This window comes from Armigeres subalbatus, chromosome 2 (assembly GCF_024139115.2).
Source record: "Armigeres subalbatus isolate Guangzhou_Male chromosome 2, GZ_Asu_2, whole genome shotgun sequence".
NCBI lineage: Eukaryota > Metazoa > Arthropoda > Insecta > Diptera > Culicidae > Armigeres > Armigeres subalbatus.
In genome coordinates, this window is record NC_085140.1 from 79,192,771 (window position 1) to 79,214,185 (window position 21,415).

Below are 21,415 nucleotides of genomic sequence, written 5' to 3' on the forward strand. Positions count from 1 at the left end.
AACAGGGCTATTATATATAGTATAATTTAATCATGAAAAAAAAAAACAATATGAAAATACATTAATCGTGTTCATAATAAGAAATTTGATAGAAAAACATTAGCTGTACGCTCAATTTTGTCAAGATTATTTTCAAATAAATGAACTTTAGAGAAAAAATTTCAACAATTTTATGTACGCATACATTGAAGGAAGGGATGAATATTGAAATGCATTAAAAACAACCAAGCCAACAATTAAATTTTCTTTGGAATTTTCGAATATATTCATCTAATCCATGGTGTACGCTCAATTTTGAGAGTGACTGTACGTGGTTTTCGTATTATTTTAAGTTCTTGTGTAAAGCCCCAGAGATTTTAAAAGTTCTCAAATTTTGTAGCTTGCTGCGCATGGTCGTCACCGGCGCGACTTCTAAAAAGGCTCTGCAGGTTACTGACCCAAAAACGTCAAGTGGACAATCAGGACCACCGTCCCTGGAGGTAGGCTTTCAATCCCGAAATGGCGAAAAGACAGATTGCTGTGAATCAGACAGCGATTGCAGTGAAAAAGAGATGTCCTTAGAAGAAAAGTTCATCTTCTAAAGACTGCGATAAGCCCTGGAATTGAGGGGACGTGCTTAGCTTCAAAGCTGAAGAAAAGGGCTACGCGAATGTCCTGGAGACCATGAGCACAAACTATCTGATCTATTAGATGACGTCAACTAAGTAAATCCCTAGGATGTAGAAGGACGAGATGGTTATCGTCTTGAAGTGGGATGCTGCGCTGAAGAACTACAAGTACCTATAAAAAGTTGTTGATACCGATGCTGAGTGATGGGGTTCAGGTCAGAACCCTTTGCTCAGTTGCGGTTTGTATAAGGTAACCGAAACTACACCCAACCAGCGGATGACAGATTTTAATACAGTTCGGCACTAGAACCTTTCAGAAACTGTATAATAATTTGGCATATACAATTTCGGAAGATTTTAATACAGTCGTTGTATTGAAATCTTACAGATTTGTATTACTGTCACCTCACCACATTTCGACCATCGAGATAGGTAGAAATCGAGGAATGGAAGGAAAATTAAAATGGGTACTAGATCGAAAAAAGCGTTGCTATGAAAAACGACAACAACAAAAAAGGCATCTTTTGTTTATGATGTGTTTGTTATTGTCCAAAGAAGGTCTAGTAGCCTAGAAATTTGAATATATCGACGAAAGGAGAGAGAATCCTGAACAAAATATGAGCAGAAGACATCGAGATAAAGAGATTTCGAGATAGGGAGGTTATCGAGATGCAGATAGTCCAAATGTGTGTAGATTGATAGATCGAAGAGCCATCGACATAGGGAGAGACATCGAGATTTAGAACATCGAGATGTAGATAGTTGACTGTAGTAAAATTTTGGTATATTCATTTCATTCAACTTCAATACCAAAACCGTACACACGCACCTTACGCTTAACTTAACATTAAGTTCTGTACAACATCTGGCTGCAGCTTCTTCTGTCCGAAAACTTACTTTTGCTTCATATCTTCTTAATAGTCCAGTATTAATCGATTGGCCTTAGTTCCTTCATATCTATGGGTACGAAGGTGACCCCGTTGGTTTCGTACCATTCCAGGACAACATTTGAATAGTGGCACGAAGTGTCCAGAAGATCGTAGGGCTCTCGTTTTGCTTCAACAGAGGAAGCAGATGCGTCTCTCCGTTTACAGTCCCGGTAGTCACGAACGGCAGCTACGGTTTCGGAAGATTTTAATAATTTTTTTTTCTTCCTAAGAAATGGAGAGGGAATCTGCTCAACAGACATTCTGGGTTGGACGTCCAGGAAGTGCGGGGTTAGGGACCACCTCCATCAGCAAACGAGGGAGGCAGGACTACATCCCCGATCCGCTAAACCGTTTCCATTGCCGCCAAGCCCATCATCCCTTCGGTACAACCAGAAAGTAATGCTTCAAAGGGGGGCCGTGCACAACGCACCCTCAAGGTTAGTTGCGTGTCCTTGCAGCATCGAACATCGTGACTCGTTTTTTTAGAAGAACACCATGGTATCGTGCCAGCGCATTGCCGGCTTTCCAGGTGGCCTTACCACGGCCTATGTCCTCGGAATGTGGAAAGGGTCGACTTCGCGCCTGCTTCTCTCTGCACGACTGGTATCAGGAATGATGATGCCGCTTGCACCCCAAATTGGCCTCTCTGCGATAGGGTCTATTCGCCAGCACACAGAGTGACTTGCCGACGCCCGGTTGACCGACGCCGCGAAAGCGACGATACCATGTTGCTCTTTGCGCGGCCACTTGTTCGATAAAAGGATCGAGTTCGACCACAGGGCATGACCACCGGTATGACCTATGAAGCCGACTCCGATCCCTTGGACCACGTCTTATTTGCGCCTGAACTAGCCATCCTTGAGTCCACGCGCCACCTTCTGTGAAGCTCCGAGATGATTTGGACGATAGCCGATAAAACGGCGTTCCAGCCAACTTCATCTTTACACATCCTCCGAACTAGGTTCTCCGGGGTAGTGTCCAGACCACATGTGGCAAGCATGTGGCCACGCATTGCGCGAAAACGTGAGACACGAACAACACGTGTTCCGCCATTTCCTCTGAACCTGCGCAACCCAAACACTCGGGCGAGGCCAAGCAAGCCAGCTGCGTTACCTGCACTGTGATTTTGCAGCACGCTTAAACGCCGGGCACTTCGAACCCCCCAAGGGGTGCTTGCTGTTTACAGCTTTCAACAACAAAACAAATCAAACAATTGGGAGGGTTTGTGCAGCATTGTGCCTTATGTCCCTCCAATCCGCAGCGTCGGCAGAGATTGCTTCTGTCAGGGCCTTTGCAGTCCCATTGCTTGTGCCTCGGTTCCAGGCACTTGAAGCAAACTTCGGGTTGCTCTTATCTGCCCACAGGGCTCTTCGACTTCAGTGATCTCGTCCAGGTCCTTAACCCTTAGATTCTCCTCCGTCGTAAGTGCCCTCACCTTGACCGTCTCGCCTAGGACTTCCTCCGCCAACTTCTTGTAGGCGGCGCCTTCTAGAATCGTTGTATAGAAATCTTACAGATTTGTATTACAGTCACCTCACCACATCTTGACATTGCAATGTGAATGCATTGAAGGGATAACCGAGATAGGGAGAGATCGAGCAATGGAAGGAAAATTGAAATGGGTACCGTCATATGGGGGAAGATGTTCACTTATAAGGGCTGCAGGAGATTTGCTGGACTGGACAGAAAATGTGGAAAAGCGGGCATCGAGCGGCTACCTTCTACAAAAGCTGTGGCACCACCAACGAGCTGGGAACCGGCTTCATAGTTCTGGGTAAGATGCGCCAACGTGTGATTGGGTGGCAGCAAGGATGTGCAAGCTAAGGATGAAAGGCCGTTTCTTCAACTATAGCATCGTCAACGTGCACTGCCGACACGAAGGGAGACCCGACAACGAGAAAGAAGCGTTCTACGCACAGCTGGAGCAGACATACGATGGATGCCCACTGCAGGACGTCAAAATCGTCATCGGTGACATGAACGCACAGATAGGAAGGGAGGAAATGTATAGACCGGTCATCGGACCGGATGGTCTGCACACCGTATCGAATGATAACGGCCAACGATACATAAACTTCGCAGCCTCCCGAGGAATGGTAGTCCGAAGCACCTTCTTTCCCCGCAAAAATATCCACAAGGCCACATGGAGATCACCTAACCAAGAAACGGAAAACCAAATCGACCACGTTCTAATCGACGGTAAATTCTTCTCCAACATCACGATCGTCCGCACTTACCGCAGTGCAAATATTGAATCCGACCAGTACCTCGTTGCAGTATGCCTGCGCTCAAAGCTCTCGACGGTGTACAACAAGCGTCTAAGTCGGACGCCGCGGCTTAACACTGGGCGACTACAAGACGGTAGACTATTCCAAGACTACGCGCAGCAGCTGGAAATGGCACTCCCAACGGAAAAGCAGCTAGGCGCCTGATATGTGTAAGGACATAAACGGGAACCTTCTTACGAACGAGCGTGAGGTGATCCAAAGGTGGCGGCAGCACTACGAAGAGCACCTGAATGGCGATGTGGCAGACGAAGATGGCGGTATGGTGATGGACCTGGGAGAACGCGCGCAGGATATAATTTTACCGGCTCCAGATCTTCAGGCTCCGGATCAAGTCCAGGAAGAGATTGGCCGGCTGAAGAACAACAAAGCCCCTGGGGTTGATCAACTACCAGGAGAGCTATTTAAACACGGTGGTGAGGCACTGGCTAGAGTGCTGCACTGGGTCATTACCAAGATTTGGGAGGAGGAAGTTTTGCCGCAGGAGTGGATGGAAGGTGTCGTGTGTCCCATCTACAAAAAGGGCGATAAGCAGGATTGTAGCAACTACCGTGCAATCACATTGCTGAACTGTACTCCCCCAAATTTAATGCCATCGACTAACACCATTTGCAAGAGAGTTCGTGGGGCAGTACCAGGCGGGTTTTATGGGCGAACGTTCCACCACGGACCAGATGTTCGCCATTCGCCAAGTGCTGCAGAAATGCCGCGAAAACAACGTGCCCACACATCATCTATCCGTCGACTTCAAAGCCACATATGATACAATTGATCGGGACCAGCTATGGCAGCTAATGCACGAACACGGAATTCTGGATAAACTGACACGGTTGATCAAAGCGACGATGGATCGGGTGATGTGCGTAGTTTGAGTTTCAGGGGCATTCTCGAGTCCCTTCGAAACGCGCAGAGGGTTACGGCAAGGTGATGATCTTTCGTGTTTGCTATTCAACATCGCTTTGGAAGGAGTAATACGAAGAGCAGGGATTAACACGAGTGGTACAATTTTCAATAACTCCGTCCATTTATTTGGCTTCGCCGAGGATATAGATATTATGGCACGTAACTTTGAGAAGATGGAGGAAGCTCACACCAGACTGAAGAGGGAAGCTAAGCGGATCGGACTAGTCATCACTCATCAACACGTCGAAGACGAAGTGCATGATAGGAAGAGGTTCAAGAGAAGACAATGTGAGCCACCCACCTCGAGTTTGCATCGGTGGTGACGAAATCGAGGTAGTTGAAGAATTTGTGTACTTCGGCTCACTGGTGACTGCCGAAAATGATACCATTAAAGAAATTTGGAGGCGCATAGTGGCTGGAAATCGTACGTATTTTGGACTCCGCAAGACGCTCCGATCGAATAGAGTTCGCCGCCGTACCAAACTGATAATCTACAAAACGCTCATTAGACCGGTAGTCCTCTACGGACACGAGACCTGGGCGATGCTCGAGGAGGACCAACGCGCACTTGGAGTTTTCAAAAAGAAAGTGCTGCGTACCATCTATGGTGGGGTGCAGATGGCGAACGGTACGTTGAGGAGGCGAATGAACCACGAGTTGCATGAGCTGCTGGGAGAATATATACCGCACAGGCAACTTCGGCCTTAGTCTGAATAAATAAATAAATAATCAATATTTCAATTCATTGTCCATGAAGCGTTGACTCTTCCTTGATCGAAAGGTCCAAGAAAATTGAAAATCCTTCGAGAAACAGCTGAGCGATTAATGTTCAAAGTCTATCATATTTTCGTGGCGTTTTTCGGTTTTTCGCAATCGCAAAGTGTACCCCGATACATATAGAAATCCTGGGCGTTGTCCTACTTCAAACAACTTTTGCACGGCCTGTCTACTTAGGTGACTCCTAAAAACCGTCTGTATCTATCAAATATCTGTATCTCTAAAACATGAACTTACTTACACTGGAATGAGCAGCGGGCAGGTTTTTCATTTTTAAGTCGTGCTTGGGAATTTTTCTATGTTTACGCGATACCAGAGGCAGCTCTTACTTTGTACCGTTACATGTGCAAAAACGATCCATAAAAAACGAAAAATTTTCTACTAACCATAAATAACATCTGGAGGTTCCAATGAACACTACCATAAAGCCATAAAATAGTTCAGGAGTATTCATAAAGAATAATTTTAAAATCCATAACTAAGCTTCCAACAGAGAGCAGTACAGTGTAGCAAGGACAGAAGAGGAACGAATCCACCGTAGAAAAAAGGCAACACGAAGATTTTCGTGAGGGCCGATCAACGACGTATCAGATGTTTAGCCTGCGGATAATCCTTGACAAATTATGGGAGTACAACTTGCAGACTCACCATCTGTTTATTGATTTCAAAGCAGCGTTCGATTCAGTGGAAAGAAATGAGTTGTGGCAGATAATGTTCGAACATGGTTTTCCGGCGAAACTGATTAGACTGATACGTGTTAAGCTGCCGGATGGCTCGAAATCAAGTATTCGGATTGCAGACGAAGTGTCAACCTCGTTTGTGACCTTAGACGGATTGAGCAGGGTGATGCACTTTTGAATTCATTGTTCAACATTGTACTCGAGGGCGCTATTAGAAGATTTGGCGTGCAGAGGAACGTGCCGTTCCTTGATGCCTGTTCTTACATGATAGTGCCTATCATCACACGGTCACATATGCTCCTGGGCTTTGTGGACGACATCGACCTTATTGGAATCGATCGCAGAGCAGTAGTGGAGGCTTTTGTCCCACTGAAGAGGGAGACGGCGAGGATAGGCTTAACCATTAACTCTACCAAGACAAAGTACATGGTGGCAGGTAGATATAGAGGAAGACCTAGTGGGGTTGGTGATGAGGTAGTGCTTAATGGGGACGTATTTGAAGTTGTTGAAAAATTTGTTTATCTTGGAACGCCTGTAACATGTGACAATGACGTTTTTCGTGAAGTGAAAAGACGTACTGCTGCTGCGAATAGAGCTTTTTATGGATTACGTAACCAGCTCAGGTTCCGCAACATGTAGACGGAAACGATATTTGCTCTATATAAAACTAGCAGTGGCCATTTATAAACATGAAGCACGCTGGCTGCACTCGGTGGAATCGGACCTGAGGACCCTAAACGTTCGGTGAAACTGGAAGAACATCGCCCAAGACCGACGATTATTGAGCTCTCCAATACGCCAGGCATAGGTGTATTGACGCTATAGCCAACCAGGTACCAGGTAGGTACTGTCCATAAATTTATAACAGTCTTTGTCTGCTTGATTTCCTATCTACATGGGACTGTTATGCATTTATGGGCAGTGTAGCACCTCGAATCAGTTTAGCTATGTTAAGTTATGCTTAGAATTCAGATTGAAAACCTGAGAAGCAATTTGCAGCGAGAAAAGTGATATCACCGACCGCCATGTGGTTTGAACTGACGAATTCCCACGTCTAATTGATCGAAAGTTTGACTGTCTGGTTAAACCAAACAATTGGTACAGAGAATAAGTTTACTTTTCCGAGTCTCTTTCTGAATTCAATTAAAAGCCTTTTCTCAGCATTGCCAATTATCTCGCACTACCCCACCCAACGTTTTTTTTCAAACGAGCAGCCAGTGTCATAAATATCATTTATTATCACCGCTCGCTGGTTGTTGCTATACTTTTGCGCTTGAATTCGATTCAATTTAATTTAATCTGGATCCCCCAGGAATTGCTGCAGGCTGAGAGTGTTGTTGGAAGTAGGGAAAAACTGTGCGCCAAGATTTTTGGTCGCTGTTGGAATAGCATAGAACGAAAATCAACAATGTTTCGAATCGTTTTCAATCTTACACTCTCTGTCTCCCCTTTGTTTTCTCGAGGTATTCTTATATGAAGCTGTTAAAATGAAAGATTACTCCGGAGATGGTGGTGCTGGGCGCTCAGAGGATGTACGACTGTGCTCATAGACGTAAACGGTATGTCAGGAACGGTTCTATAAATCCGGTTAGGGGGGATTTCCCTCAGCTTACCAATGATGTTTTTATTAATTTTTGAATATATTAATACAAAAATATTTGTCAGTTTTGTAGCTCAGCCAATACTGTGAAACGTTAAAATGTCAGAATTTGAGTTGAAGTCCCTAAGTCTTTCTACATCACTGATGGCGTGTGTGTCTGTGAAGCTGGAGCTGTGGATTTCATAGAAATCCTTTATCCTGCGGTTCCTCGAAGGAATGCCAATAGGAGAAAAATGTGTATTAGGGCAGGAGAACGCCTTTCGGTAATTGTTTTCGCTGATGCTTGAGATGTGCGAAAATAAAAACACACCCAGCAGATCTACAAACACGTGGCGGAAAAGGAATGGCGACGGGGAAAAATTTCATTTAATTTTCCACATAATTTGTGTTCGGTGGATAAATAATCTTTATTGATGGTTGCTGGCGAAAGGCGACAGCGGGCGTTAAAAACGAATTTAGATGCCTGAGTGACAGGCATTTCATTTGCTTTGTAGCATTTTGTATTTTTTCAGGCGGATTAATATTCAAAAGAATATTGAATTACTTTTCATGGGATTAAGGATGATTGACACCCATAGAGTAAACTGCGTTATGCGCAGATAAGTTCTCCACACCGTACAGTTAAAATTAGATTTTATTGTTGATTTGTTCTCTTTTTTATTTAGAACAGACAAAGTACATATATACAGCAATGGCTAGAATCATATTTCAACTAACGGATGTATTTTAAAAAAAACAGATTTTTGCAAATCCTCATGCGATCAACTTGTCACCAGGTGATGAATCCATTTATGCATCGTCAATCGTTGTGTACAGAAAATAAATGACAATGTCATCAGTTAATTTACAACAAAAACAGTCATGCAAGTATGCACGGTTTGTTCGAACTGCCAGTCCTACCCTGCCTGGAGTGAAGACGTTGAACATCGTGTGGCAATTCGTATCCACCGAATATAGTCGATCCGGTACTTATAACATGTTTGCCTTACGGAAGAAAGGTGAGTCAAACGGAAGCATGGTTCTGATCGTCGGAAGCGGTGTGGCAGTAAAATGCAGCAGAATCTGGAAACGAAAACCAAGGGCAAGATGCTCCATCGTTCCTCGCCATAGACTATAGGAGATCGTAGCAACCGACCAAAAGGCGTGGAAGTACCTGAGACATTTATATGCAAATCTATTGGTGACTAGCAGATATAGACGAACAAACAACTAAAAAAACGGTTGAAAATATACCTACATTATACTGAAGACCACCAATCTAACCGACTTTTGGGTGAAACTCAAACGGAAGGGCTTCTCCAATAATTTCGTGGCCATTAGGCAGAAACATCCTACGGACTGGGGCGTCAAATGATTCTTGCAGGATGTCCATAAACATAGAATTTAAGGAATAATGTTAGAATTTATTAGGTAAGCCATGACTCTGAAATCTAAAAATTTAAATATTCTTTAATATAACTCAGGTTATGAGACTATTCATCGTTTTCAAGGCGAAACTCTGAAGAATCAAGATGGCTACTGGAAGTTAAGCAGGATTGAGCGGAAGTTGTGTTTAAGCAATTTCAATCTGCCGGGAATTGCTGTGCTGGTAGGTGAAAGTTTGCTGTGCAAACGTACCTTGAGCTGGAAGATCTCTTGGGAGTCGTCAAGCTGAAGCAAAATGTGGAGGGGACGTACGAAGCTGTGAACCCTTCAATCTGGACCGAAACACAGGAGCTAAAGTGACTCTTCTTGAACCAATTAATTAGGTTCACGTTAAAGAAGCGAAAACGTAAGTGTAGGAGAACCTGGAAAAAGCATTTGAGCATTCTGGTTTGACAAGGCAAATCGAAAGCTGCTCATCGATGTCCGAATATATGAATCGGGTGAGATCCACACCATACCAGCTTAATGGAACCGGCTTCAAACTTTCAGAATGGGTTTGTGCCCTGTCGCTTTGCGGTCTTCCATGACATGGCATTGATCATGGCACTGGAAAATTCAGAAAAGAGTTTCCCCGGTGAAACATACAAACTAAGCTGTTGTAGGAAATGCAAATTTCAACGGCAAGAGCGGCATTACTGTCGAAAGCTAAACGTAACCATAGCAACCACAGCCATGCTAACCAAACGCTCGGAAACGATAATCACAGCAACAGATCGAAGGAAGCTAACCCATCGAAGGGAGACGGAGAAAGTGTCTAAACTTTAGACACAAGGACTGCAGAATGTAAAAAAAGGAAAAGTCTTCTGCACAGTCCTGATGGCTTTCGGAGCTGCTAGTGAATGAGCTGCTCCGATTCAGGAGCAACCTATTCGTCAACAAAATCGTAAGTGATGGCTACACGATGGTGTTTAGCAACGATGGCTCAAAGTCGGGGAAGGGTCGTTTGGCCGAAACTCATTCGGCCGAAAGCAAATTGGCCTTGTGCCACTAGGCCGAACAAACCATTTGACCGGAACTAATTTGGCCGAAAGGGTCATTTGGCCGAAAAGGTCTTTGGCTGAAAGAGTCATTTGGCCAAAAGGGTCGTTTGGCCGAAAGGGTCATTAGGCCAAACGGGTCATTTGGCCGAATGGGTCATTTAGCCGAAAGGGTCATTAGGCCGAAAGGGTCGTTTGGCCGAAAGGGTCATTTGAAAAGTGAGACGTCTCACTCATTTGGCTCACTTTTGACAGCGAGTAGTGAGAAATGAGGAGTGAGAAGTGAAGAGCACCTCTTTTTTTCACCGAGAAGTGACAAATGAGGAGTGAGAAGTGAGACGTCTCACTTCTCACTCCTCATTTCTCACTTCTCGCTGTAAAAAGTGAGAAGCGCGAAGTGAGTAGTGAGACGTCTCACAACTCACTTCGCGTTTCTCCTTTTTTACAGTGAGAAGTGATAAATGAGGAATGAGAAGTGAGACGTCTTTCTTCTTACTCCTAATTTCTCACTTTTCATATGACCTGTCTTTTTGTCTTTTTCAGCCAAATGTCCTATTCGGACAAATGACCCTTTTGGCCTAATGACCCTTTCGGCCAAATAACCATTTTGGCCAAATAACCATTTTGGCCAAATGACCTTTTCGGCCAAACGACCCTTTCGGCAAAATGACCCTTTCGGCCAAACGACCCTTTCGGCCAAATGACTCTTTCAGCCAAATGACCCTTTCGGCCATTCACTTTTTCGGCCTAATGGCCTGTTCGGCCAAATAGTATATTCAGCCAAACAACTTTCGACTTAGTGGCATTCGGCTAACTAACTTTCGGCCGAATGAGTTTCGGCCAAACGACCCTTCCCTCGCAACTGTGAGCCACGAGAACAAGTTTTTTAAGCTGGAACAATGCGATCAAAATGGATCCAATAAGGCATGAGGTCTGTCCGTTGAATGATTCTTTGGATGCATGGCTCTGGTGAATGGCAATTAGTTTCCGGAGAATTGTACAATCTCAAAGAACTTCGGATGAACTAAAGAATGGGAAATTTAAATTATGCCTAACGTTCATTATGCCTGATACACATCATATCTAACGTTATTATACTTAACATATTAATGCATAACCACGCACTCTTCGCCACCACCACACCTTCCGCTTTTCCTAATGACTGACCCACCCCATCTATAATCGTCTTCTAAAGTTAGAGAATATGTGTCCAAATATTTGTTGAACAACACCCACCTCCCGTATTCCAAATGACCCTTCCAATCCAAGTCCCAACCGTTCTATAATTGTTTCCTCCTCCCAAGTCCTCCCCCTTTTCCAAATATTATCCTACCCCTTATCATCGTCTCTTTAAGATAAAGAATATGTGTTCCACATTTGGTTAAAGGCTCAGAAATCAACAATATATCACCTCCTCTTTTCCAATGATCATCCTACCCCCCCCCCCTATCGTCGTTTCCTTGAGATGTACATCATTGTTGGTCGATTGGTCGAAGAATGCGTGTTCCATATTTGGTTCAAGTTGGTCAATGGATAGATTCAGCGCCATTAGTTAAAATAATTATTATCGAGTTGAATATTAGAAAGAAAATTGAATGTATGGGGTTTGGCATCAAGTTACTCTTTATCATGATATTTATTATCATAAATCGCGTAATCTGAATAGGCTATTACGTAACGATTGATAAAATGTTAGAATACATTACCCAAACAAGGAATGAATTATATTCTTTTATTTACTTGTTTATTTACTATTTACTTTTATTATCTTAAATAGTGGGCTTCGTGGTCGTGCGGATAGCGGCGTCAGTCGCGTATTTGGAAGGTGTACTTACGAGCCGTGAAGTGTGGGTTCTATTCCCGCCCTAGTAAGAAAATAACTTTTCGTAAATAACTTTGGCCCATTGGGTTTTGTGTGAATGTCCTGTCCGTTGTCTAACGCTAGGTGTGAAGTATTCAGTCTGAGAATGAATCAATTAATAAATGTTTTGTTTTCCAAATTAATTATTCATCTGTTTCTTATCGACCATATCTTTGTTTTTCAGAAGACAATTGTGCCTATTCTGCGTTTCGAATGACTCGATAATTGTGGATTCTGACACGTTTCACGTGAGTCGACCATCTAATTTAAAGGGGAGCTGTCGGCAATTCTCACATCATTCATGAGAGAGGGAGAATGAGCACAAATCTATCAAAAAATTCACGTAGTAGATAAAACACGTGTCTGTAGATCAAATATTCCAACACTGGATCGCGCCTCAAGATGCAACTAAAAATTAACCGAAGTTTGTGGTAAAGAACACCAAAGATCTTGGAACACGGAAGCGTGATCCGGGGAAGAAAAAAAACTTTCGTCTTGGATTGCAAAGCCTTTTCCATAAATTTCTTCATTTGCGATCATAAGGGACCACAAACTTCAATTCATTTTTGGTTGCAACTTGAAGCGCGGTCCGGGGAAGAAAAAAATTAGAATTTTCAAAACTGACTTAATTTCTGGACTAAACAATTCCAGGACTCCATCCAAACTTTGGTCTTGGTTTGCAAAGCCACGCTCCATTGTTGATGTAGGACTACGTCTGTATTTTCACATTGGGGCGATTGCGAAAATTGGAGACCGTCACGAAAATATGATAGACTTTGAACGTTAATATTCCAGCCGTTTCTTGATGGACTTCCAATATTTTTGGACCATTCGATCAACGATGAGTCAATGCTTCTTTGTATTTATCTACAAATACTGATTTTTAACTGTTTATTATCCATAATTTATAAAAAGTTCAGAAATAGGTATATCAACCAATCACGTACATGCAGCGCTAGCACAGACATCAAAATCAAGCAACTTGCGGGTTTGGATCTAGTCCTCAATTCAAACAAGATTTCTCGCAGAACGGACATGGCTGAGCGGACGCAACGGAGCGGACACAACAGCATGAAGGCGCTGATAACATTGTTTACGGAAAACCATAACATTGGTGGTGGTCGTCGGCGTGGTTGCTGTAGACCATTCAACCTCAACGAACCAGCATTTTGATTGAAGACAGGATTGATTACATACTCAATTGTGATCCCAGCATTTTTTGGAAGGCAAGGATTGATTGCAAAATTGATTGTTTTGGTGACATCGGCGTTTGGTGTGGTAGCTTAGTTGCTGTGAGTGATTCCAACCATTTGAACAAATCTATTGCATCATCTCCTTCCGACTAGTGATTCTGATACCGAATGGCAACTTTCTATAGTCGCCAAATGATTGAACAATTTCGTTCAGCTGCTTTAGTGTTTGAAAAGGCGCATTATTGAAATTAAAGGATTTTTTTACGGATCGTCATTGTCGTTTGGCTGGATAAATTCGAAAACTTAAGCCGAATCATCTGTGTAATACATTCTTGAACTTCCTCTCACTTTTTTACCGGCCTCATAGGAAACCATACACATATGCTTTCATTGAGCGGAAACCGAACGTTAGAAATAGCGTCCGCCGCTTCCGAATCTGCTTATTTACCTTTATTTCGGACATTTTTGAGGAGGTGTCTTCAAGGATTCGGATATCCTCCACTGAAAGCCAGACGAGTGACTTCAGCGGTGATGCGGCCGATGAGTCGTGTCAATCCCTTTTCCACGGCTGGAAACTCAAAGTCCATCCAACTGGCAGCTTCTTTTTTGCTTCTTGATTTTGTTGACCTCCGACCAGTTTGCTCAATGTTAATCTCTGAGTTTTTCACAATGATTCTTTCACCAGGGGTCACTAAAGTCTCTATAGAGACCCCAAACCTCATTTAATTTTTTATTCCATCTTGAAGCAAGGATTTTTTTTCATAATTTGTTACGCAGTGTTATCATTGCCAATCAGAATCAGTTCAATTTTTTAAACAGATAAGTTGATAATTCCCCAAAAACTAAAGCTTGCCTGAAATGTCTCATTAATTTATTTGTTTTTTTAGTGTTATTTTATTACCGCTTCAGAAAAAAATACTAATTTTATATTTATCCAGATTCAATGTTGTCTGAAAATTAGGAATATGGCCGACATTATGCTGCTGCTACATCATCAGATTGCGTTTCATTATTGGGAACTGAAATTGTAATCAAATGCTCTCAGATGGCATCACCTACCGAGAAAACATTGTTTCCTCATATACGTTACACAATTACCCATCCCATTACAATCTCTGGCAAAATCTGCTTTTCTGTGCCAACCGAGCATACCCAACATCACCGGAAAGGAAGCCTGCATGCTTCACATGAAAACTGATCTCCCCAGTGATAAGCGATGAAATTCCTCGCAGTCAGCATCCGGAATATCAGAACGAAACGAAGACCTCTAGATTTCCATTCAGCCATATCTATTTACACGCCGAGCAACAGATCTGTAACAAGTTGTTTGAACTTTTCCTCGTGGTGATTGCGGTTAACCGCAACCCACCGAGTGGAACAAGCTGTAAAATAAAACTCACTACCAAACCGGGAGGAATGCTTTGAAATCGTAAATTGAAAATAGATTTATTTTCTCCGGAGCAGAGCAGGGACTGGGTTTTCAGCGGAAGCATTACTCCCCATTCTCGTTCGGTCGCCAGGTCTAATCTGGAAAGCCATTACCTCCACAACAAATTGCATCAAATCGTATAAACGTAATAGGTAGATACAATGTGCTATTTTTTCCCCGGTTCTAGCTCAGAATATTTGAAAACACCCGCGCGCTGCACAGTGGTGGATATTTGAATGCGTTAGATTCAAATTCATGCCTTTGACAGATTTGTATAAAATATCTTGGTACAAAAATGTACGCCCTTGAATATAAAAAAATCGTCCAAGGAATTTCTACTCCGACATTAATTTTGAAGACAAAAAATGCTAATTTTGATGTGAGAAGCATAGACAATGTGAGCTCCAAAACTGGATATTTCCAAAATCTCAAAAAATGTGTCCCTTTTCGCTTTTCAACCACTGTACTCCATCAGTGCAGTTTGCAGAGATGAAAGTGATGCTCTTCACATAACCCACATGTTACCGGATGGTGACCGAAGAGCAGTGCAATGCAACGTTAGGTCGCGTAGAAAAAGTTCAGTGGAAAGTATTTTGTGCTACTCCGCGACGACCCCCTCAGCGCGCTTTGCCGGTTTTACTAATCCCACGAGGCCACACCGGAAAACATGTGAAAAGAATCAAAATAAATTTTCTTTTAGCGTTTGCTGATGCTGGAAATTCAACGAGTTAGATTCGTCCTCTACCACCGGTCGGTTATGGCCTACACCACAATGGGGTTGACACAACGGGTGATAAAAAGTGCCGGTGCATGTTTTTACTCGACATTCGCATCCAACCTCAGGGGCTCCCAAGCTTTATGGTGGACGGAACACGTTGTGTGGCATGGGGTATTTGAATAGGTATTATGGCTATTTTTGATTGGGCTTTTGTAATTATTATTTTGGAACAGTGAGTGGAAATGATTGAATCAATCTTTCATGATAGGAACTGTTTACTCTGGGGAGACACAAGTAGTAGTTTGAGAGCCCATGTTCTAGTCCAATTCATTTCGTTCACGTGAATGGGCAGGTTCACATATCAAGCTGCAGAGCAGCTTTAGATAATACGGATGTGTATAATATACTGCATATGGATGAATGGACAATGTACTGTCGGTTTTTTTTTATACGAAACTGCGGGTGGTGAAATGATGCAGAATCGCACTTTGAGCACGATCCATTGAAATGTTGAATCTGGTAAAGGCTCTTTGTGACACTGTAGGTAGAAGCTGTTTTTTTAAAGATTAAAGCTGACTAGTGGCTACATACACTTACACAGGGTAGAGCCAAAACTACTCATTGAACTATTTCATTTCGGTGGACAAGTACAAAAATAATTATTTTAAATTCAAGTTAATATTACCCCACGGAGTGTCAATGATAATACAAAGGAATTTATTTTGAACTTGTTTGAGCTACAGATGACGAATGGCTACGATTTACGGGTATTATTCAGAAGAATTTTCTGGATAAAAAATTCCAAAAGAAATTCATACAAATTTAAAAATTCAGATGAATATTCGGAAAAAAATAGAGGATTATTTCATGAAATTTCATGAGATTTTGTCGTGGGCAAAATATTTTGACAATCTGAAGAATTCTTGTGAAATTTGGCAGAATTTTCTGAGCGCTGGATTGCGTTGAAGGGCACAAATTAGCTCACCAGCGAAGAGAGAAGCTTTTGTTTACAATAGCAATTTCGCCCCTTCGCAATGTTGGTACTGATTAAGTGGATTTCTTTTGTCAGATGTTTCGGAATCTTTTGAACGGCTCGAATAGTGTTATAAGCCACCCTATTACCAAGATTGGGATACCCAGTCGCTGGTTGACATCAAGGAAGGAACGTTCAATATACTCTGGTCCCCATATAGTTTCTACCTCACGCTTCCAATTAGCCAACAGATCTACGTGTTGAGGATATGGATCAAATTCTTCAGTTACAGCCTGATCAACATCTACTCACCGCAAACGATGAATCTGACAACTTGAAGGTCGCATGAATGTCTTGATAAAGCCTATGGAGAGTGCCCAAAGCATGACGCTAAAATTGTTTTGGAGACTCTAACACGCAGGTCGGTAGAGAGGACTTTTACCGTCCCATAGTCGGCAAGAAAAGGCTTCACTCTGCTAAAGCTAGTAAATTTTGCTGCTGTCAGAGGGATGTCATCAGTAGCACCTACTTTGCACGAAACAATATCCGAAAGCACACCTGGAGACACCCAAATCGTGAAAATAGCAACCAGATAGACCATGTTCTGAACATTGACTCAGATCACTACCAGATCACTGTCAGTAAAATTCGATCGACTAAAACAAAAACTCCTTCTAGAAAATTAGAAATTTTCCATAAAAAATAAGGAAATTGACAATAAATAATTCAGGGTATATAAGTAATAAATAAATACGAAATTTCCATGAATAATCCAAAATTTTCAAAAACTTTCCACGAAACAAAATTTTATTAGCAATTTCCATAAATAAATAAATATTAGCAATGAACAATCATTATAAGTCAAGAAATATCCACAAAAAAATCAATAAATGATATGAAGATATGAAAATTTCTTTGGAAAAACATAAAAAGACAATAAGCATTTTTTCCATAGATGATCTCTTCTTTAGAAGTGTTTATATTATACTTACTTGGCAAAGGGGTTACCGTGATCATATAATCACAGACAAACAGACGTAACAGCTTGAACGTTTTTCTGAAAATCCATCGCTCAACTCCTCTACCACCACCTTGCGAGCATGTTACACGAAACAATGTTTCGTATGACATTGTCACCAGAAGGCGCTGGAGTGAAATGCCAAACTCGAAGGATTACGACGCTAGCGCCTCTAGTTGTGAAACACACAATCAATCAAATTCAAATTTATCGTTGATGCCATGGTCGATGGTAATTTTTCTTGTGTTACGTCTGTTTGTCTGTGATATAATTGTTTATCGTTCATGTAAAATTCAATCAACTTTATTGTTTTTTCTTGTGGAAGTTTTGACGTTGGCAAATGTCTTACCCGAAGGTACTGGGTGTCAAATCAGAATCTAAAATTGGGAACCATAACAAATCATGTAAGATTTTGAACGATAATAGTGTACCGTTTTGCATCGAAATCCGGGCACCTAAGCACCGACGTGGTGTACGATGACCGTTTCGAAGCTATTGTTCCGCATATTTTCAAGGATTGCTACTGTGTCACTTGATAATATTCTTAAGTTTAGCTGTAATGTATTTAAAATGTTAATATAATGTACTTTTGAATTTAAAATTGAGGTATTGCTGAGGTATTGTATGCTTCGAGACCCGGACACTTGTAATGCGATGCTTTGAAATCCGAACATTTTTGCTTCGAATTCCAGACGCGGTCATGTTTAGTATTAGTTATTTTAACTTAAAACGGCTACGCAGTCTTTAAGGATTAAAACAAGATTTATATTTGTCTAACGTTTCGACACGGGGTTGGTGTCTTCATCAGGGGGAAAATATTATGTTTGTTCCTTGTCTAATGTTTAGTCTTACAATAACTGTCAGGTTTGGAAATTTGTGGTACATTATTTTGGAAACACTTATTTTTAACATAGATGACACTGGCAAATAACACAGATTTTCTTTATCAAACCGCCTGATTGCAAACCCCCCTTTTTTTTCTAGCAAAAAAAGATGAAAAAAGGGGGGTTTGCAATCAGGTTTGATAAAGAAAATCTGTTAAAATCTGTTAAAAGTTAAAATAACAATAAACAGTCGATCATTCGAAAGTACAGTATTAGTTATGTTAAAGTATTAAATTTATGCAATTTAATTATCTTCTTCTTCTTATTGGCATTACTTTCCCACACTGGGACAGAGCCGCCTCGCAGCTTAGTGTTCATTAAGCACTTCCACAGTTATTAACTGCGAGGTTTCTAAGCCAGGTTACCATTTTTGCATTCGTATATCATGAGGCTAGCACGATGATACTTTTATGCCCAGGGAAGTCGAGACAATTTTCAATCCAAACATTGTCTGAACCAGCACCGGGAATCGAACCCAGCCACCCTCAGCATGGTCTTGCTTTGTAGCCGTGCGTCTTACCGCACGGCTAAGGAGAGCCCGCAGTTTAATTAGTTAATTAAAAATATGAAAATTGCATAAAAATATGAAAATTGCATAAAAAATAATTGACTTTGTTGATGAAAATCAGTAAATTTCTGTTTGAGCACTCTTTCGCAAGATAAAATTTAATAAGTTCATTTCCATAATCTATAATCCATAATTTAGACCTCTTCATGATTTCAAAAAGTATCAAAAATTCAACCGGTCAGCCCAGAATCACAATTCTTATGCTAAAATAAGCCTCCTGAAAAATTTTCAGCTGAATCGAATAAAATTTCGAGGTGTCTCAATTCGATTCAATGTTTTTGTGCTATTTTCAATTTGGAAAAAAAAAATCTAATAGGAGATATAAACGCCAAAAATCATCGCAAAAACCTCTGAACGGAAGCTATTGGTGTGCTCTACAAGTCTTATGCACATCGCGTTTAGTTAGGATCAAAATCCGTACAGCTATTTTTTAACTAAATATTTAAATTGAAACAGACTTGATGGACAAACTACCACTGTAAATAGTTCAATACGCACCTTGACGAGCGATCCCATCGATTTGTATTCCGCTTATCTTATGTGATGATTCGCAATTAGCAATTAAACACAGTTACTTTTTGTGCAATTATGCTCTACCCGATAAAAATTGCTGCAGTTTGGTGGGTGGAGATTTTTGATTTTTGTTGTTTTAAATTCAAAGCCTACTTTCCATTTCAATGCCCCAAAAGCCAAGTATCTGAAGTATCTTAACAGGATAAGATAAATTATTTCTACATTAATTACCTTTAAATTATTGATATCTTATTAGGTGGATGGATTTCGGTCCCACACGGTACTGTGATATTTAAAAATAATTTAAATATATTTAAAGCATTAAAATAATGGAAAACCTGAAAAGGTGTCTGGATTTCGAAGCAAAACGGCACTTATCTTTCGATGGATTTTGGAGATTTACATGGCAATCCACTCGAAAACTCTCCAATAATTTAATCGAAACATAAAATTATTCTCGATGAACTATTTAGAATTTCAATTTTTGCTATACTCATCCAGTAAAAATTTCAGAACCAACCAATCCCGTTCATGCATTCCCGATACGGACATCAGATGGATGTAAGTTATGTTTTGGTCCACCGCAAGATTTTCTTTGTGTAAATGAAACAAAGCCTGCGGCGCCCAATTCATTCACTACATGCGCGTCGAACCGAACGGACTGCACCTGTCCGGCCCGAAACGAAACGAAACAAGGCATGGCATCCAAGCTGGCGGCAGAATGACAGTGTAAGGAAGACGAGGACTAGGAGAAGGTAGCGGAGGTTACGGCCAGAAGAACATCATCAAGGTTACGACGACGAAAGGTGCATCGAAACATCGGATCATAAAAATTTGGAGAACAACATACGTCAACTATCACGAAAGAAAAAACAGATTTCCATTTGGATATGATTTCAGTTTAAAAATTCATTTGTATTATTATCAAAATGTTTTTTTTTAATTTTCGTGCATTAAAAACTATACAAAAGGGCAACTACTGAAGAATTTTCCGATTTCAGCTTCATTTTCTACATATTCTTTCAATTACTACGTGTATATGAGTCTATGTCATACAAATACATTCAATTGATAATCAACATCATCCAGAAGTCATTAGAGTCAATCATCTAAGGAACGCGGCGGCGTGTCTTGAACTCCACACTATTTTACCATGAATATACATATAATTCATATAAAGTATGTTCTCTTGATAAACTAACAGAAAACAATAAATAATAAAAATCTAATAAAAAAATGTGTTAAAATTTACAAAATTTTATTAACTTATTGAAAACCATATTAAATAAAAATTCATGTTTTCGTTCATAGTAGTTGATGTTTGTTGTTTTACTGAGGGCAAAATACTGGATATTTTTTCTGCTTTTGATTTTGTTGATGTTAGTGTTTGCGGAAGCGCATCATTGAAAATAAATCGGTGCTTCCATCACTTTATAAAAGAGAAGGTTGAGCAGAGAAAAATTATATTCAAAGTGCAAATCATCACCAATAATCGCTTGGCGACGGCAGAAATTATCAGTCGGTAGCAAAATCATGAGCGCGTGTCAGCGAAAGACTCTGCAATAATTAATTCACATAGATGGCACCAGTAAAAAATAATTAAAAAAAAAATCTGACGGGAACATTGCCGATGCCCATCATGCTGGGAAAGCTCTCCATTATTTGCGACACCTCGAACAAAATAGCTCGCGCGCTGAAATTTTCTCGTAGGGTAAGACGGTATAATGCGCCCCACCTGGCCAAAACGCCCCCCTTTGATTTCTAGAAAACTATAAATAAATAAGAGTCAAAATCAGTTGGTACCTATAAAGTATTTGTAAACCCATCATACTATGTGAATGTGAAAGTATTTTTGTATTACACAATGAAAATAATAGCAAAATACAAAAAGTTACAGTTTTGATGTAACTTTTCATGTTTGTTTGCTCAACATTCTGGAGCGACTCTGGCATACTGTCCGCAAAACTTGCACTCGAACACTCAGTTGGGCAACAAAATAACTTTTCTCAGTGGTTAATATGATATATAATTGCTTCCATCTACAAAAATGTAACGATTTTCGAAAACATGTTTC

At 41.1% G+C, this 21,415-nt stretch overlaps 1 protein-coding gene across 1 annotated transcript in view; it reads left to right on the forward strand.

Moving 5' to 3' along the window:
• Positions 1–18,658, forward strand: part of LOC134214591 (uncharacterized) — a 219,205-nt gene extending 200,547 nt beyond the window's left edge. The window contains exon 2 of the mRNA XM_062693929.1: positions 18,608–18,658. The gene's annotated coding sequence lies outside the window, so the exon portion shown is untranslated. The remainder of the gene's footprint in view (positions 1–18,607) is intronic.
• Positions 18,659–21,415: the final 2,757 nt, after the last annotated feature.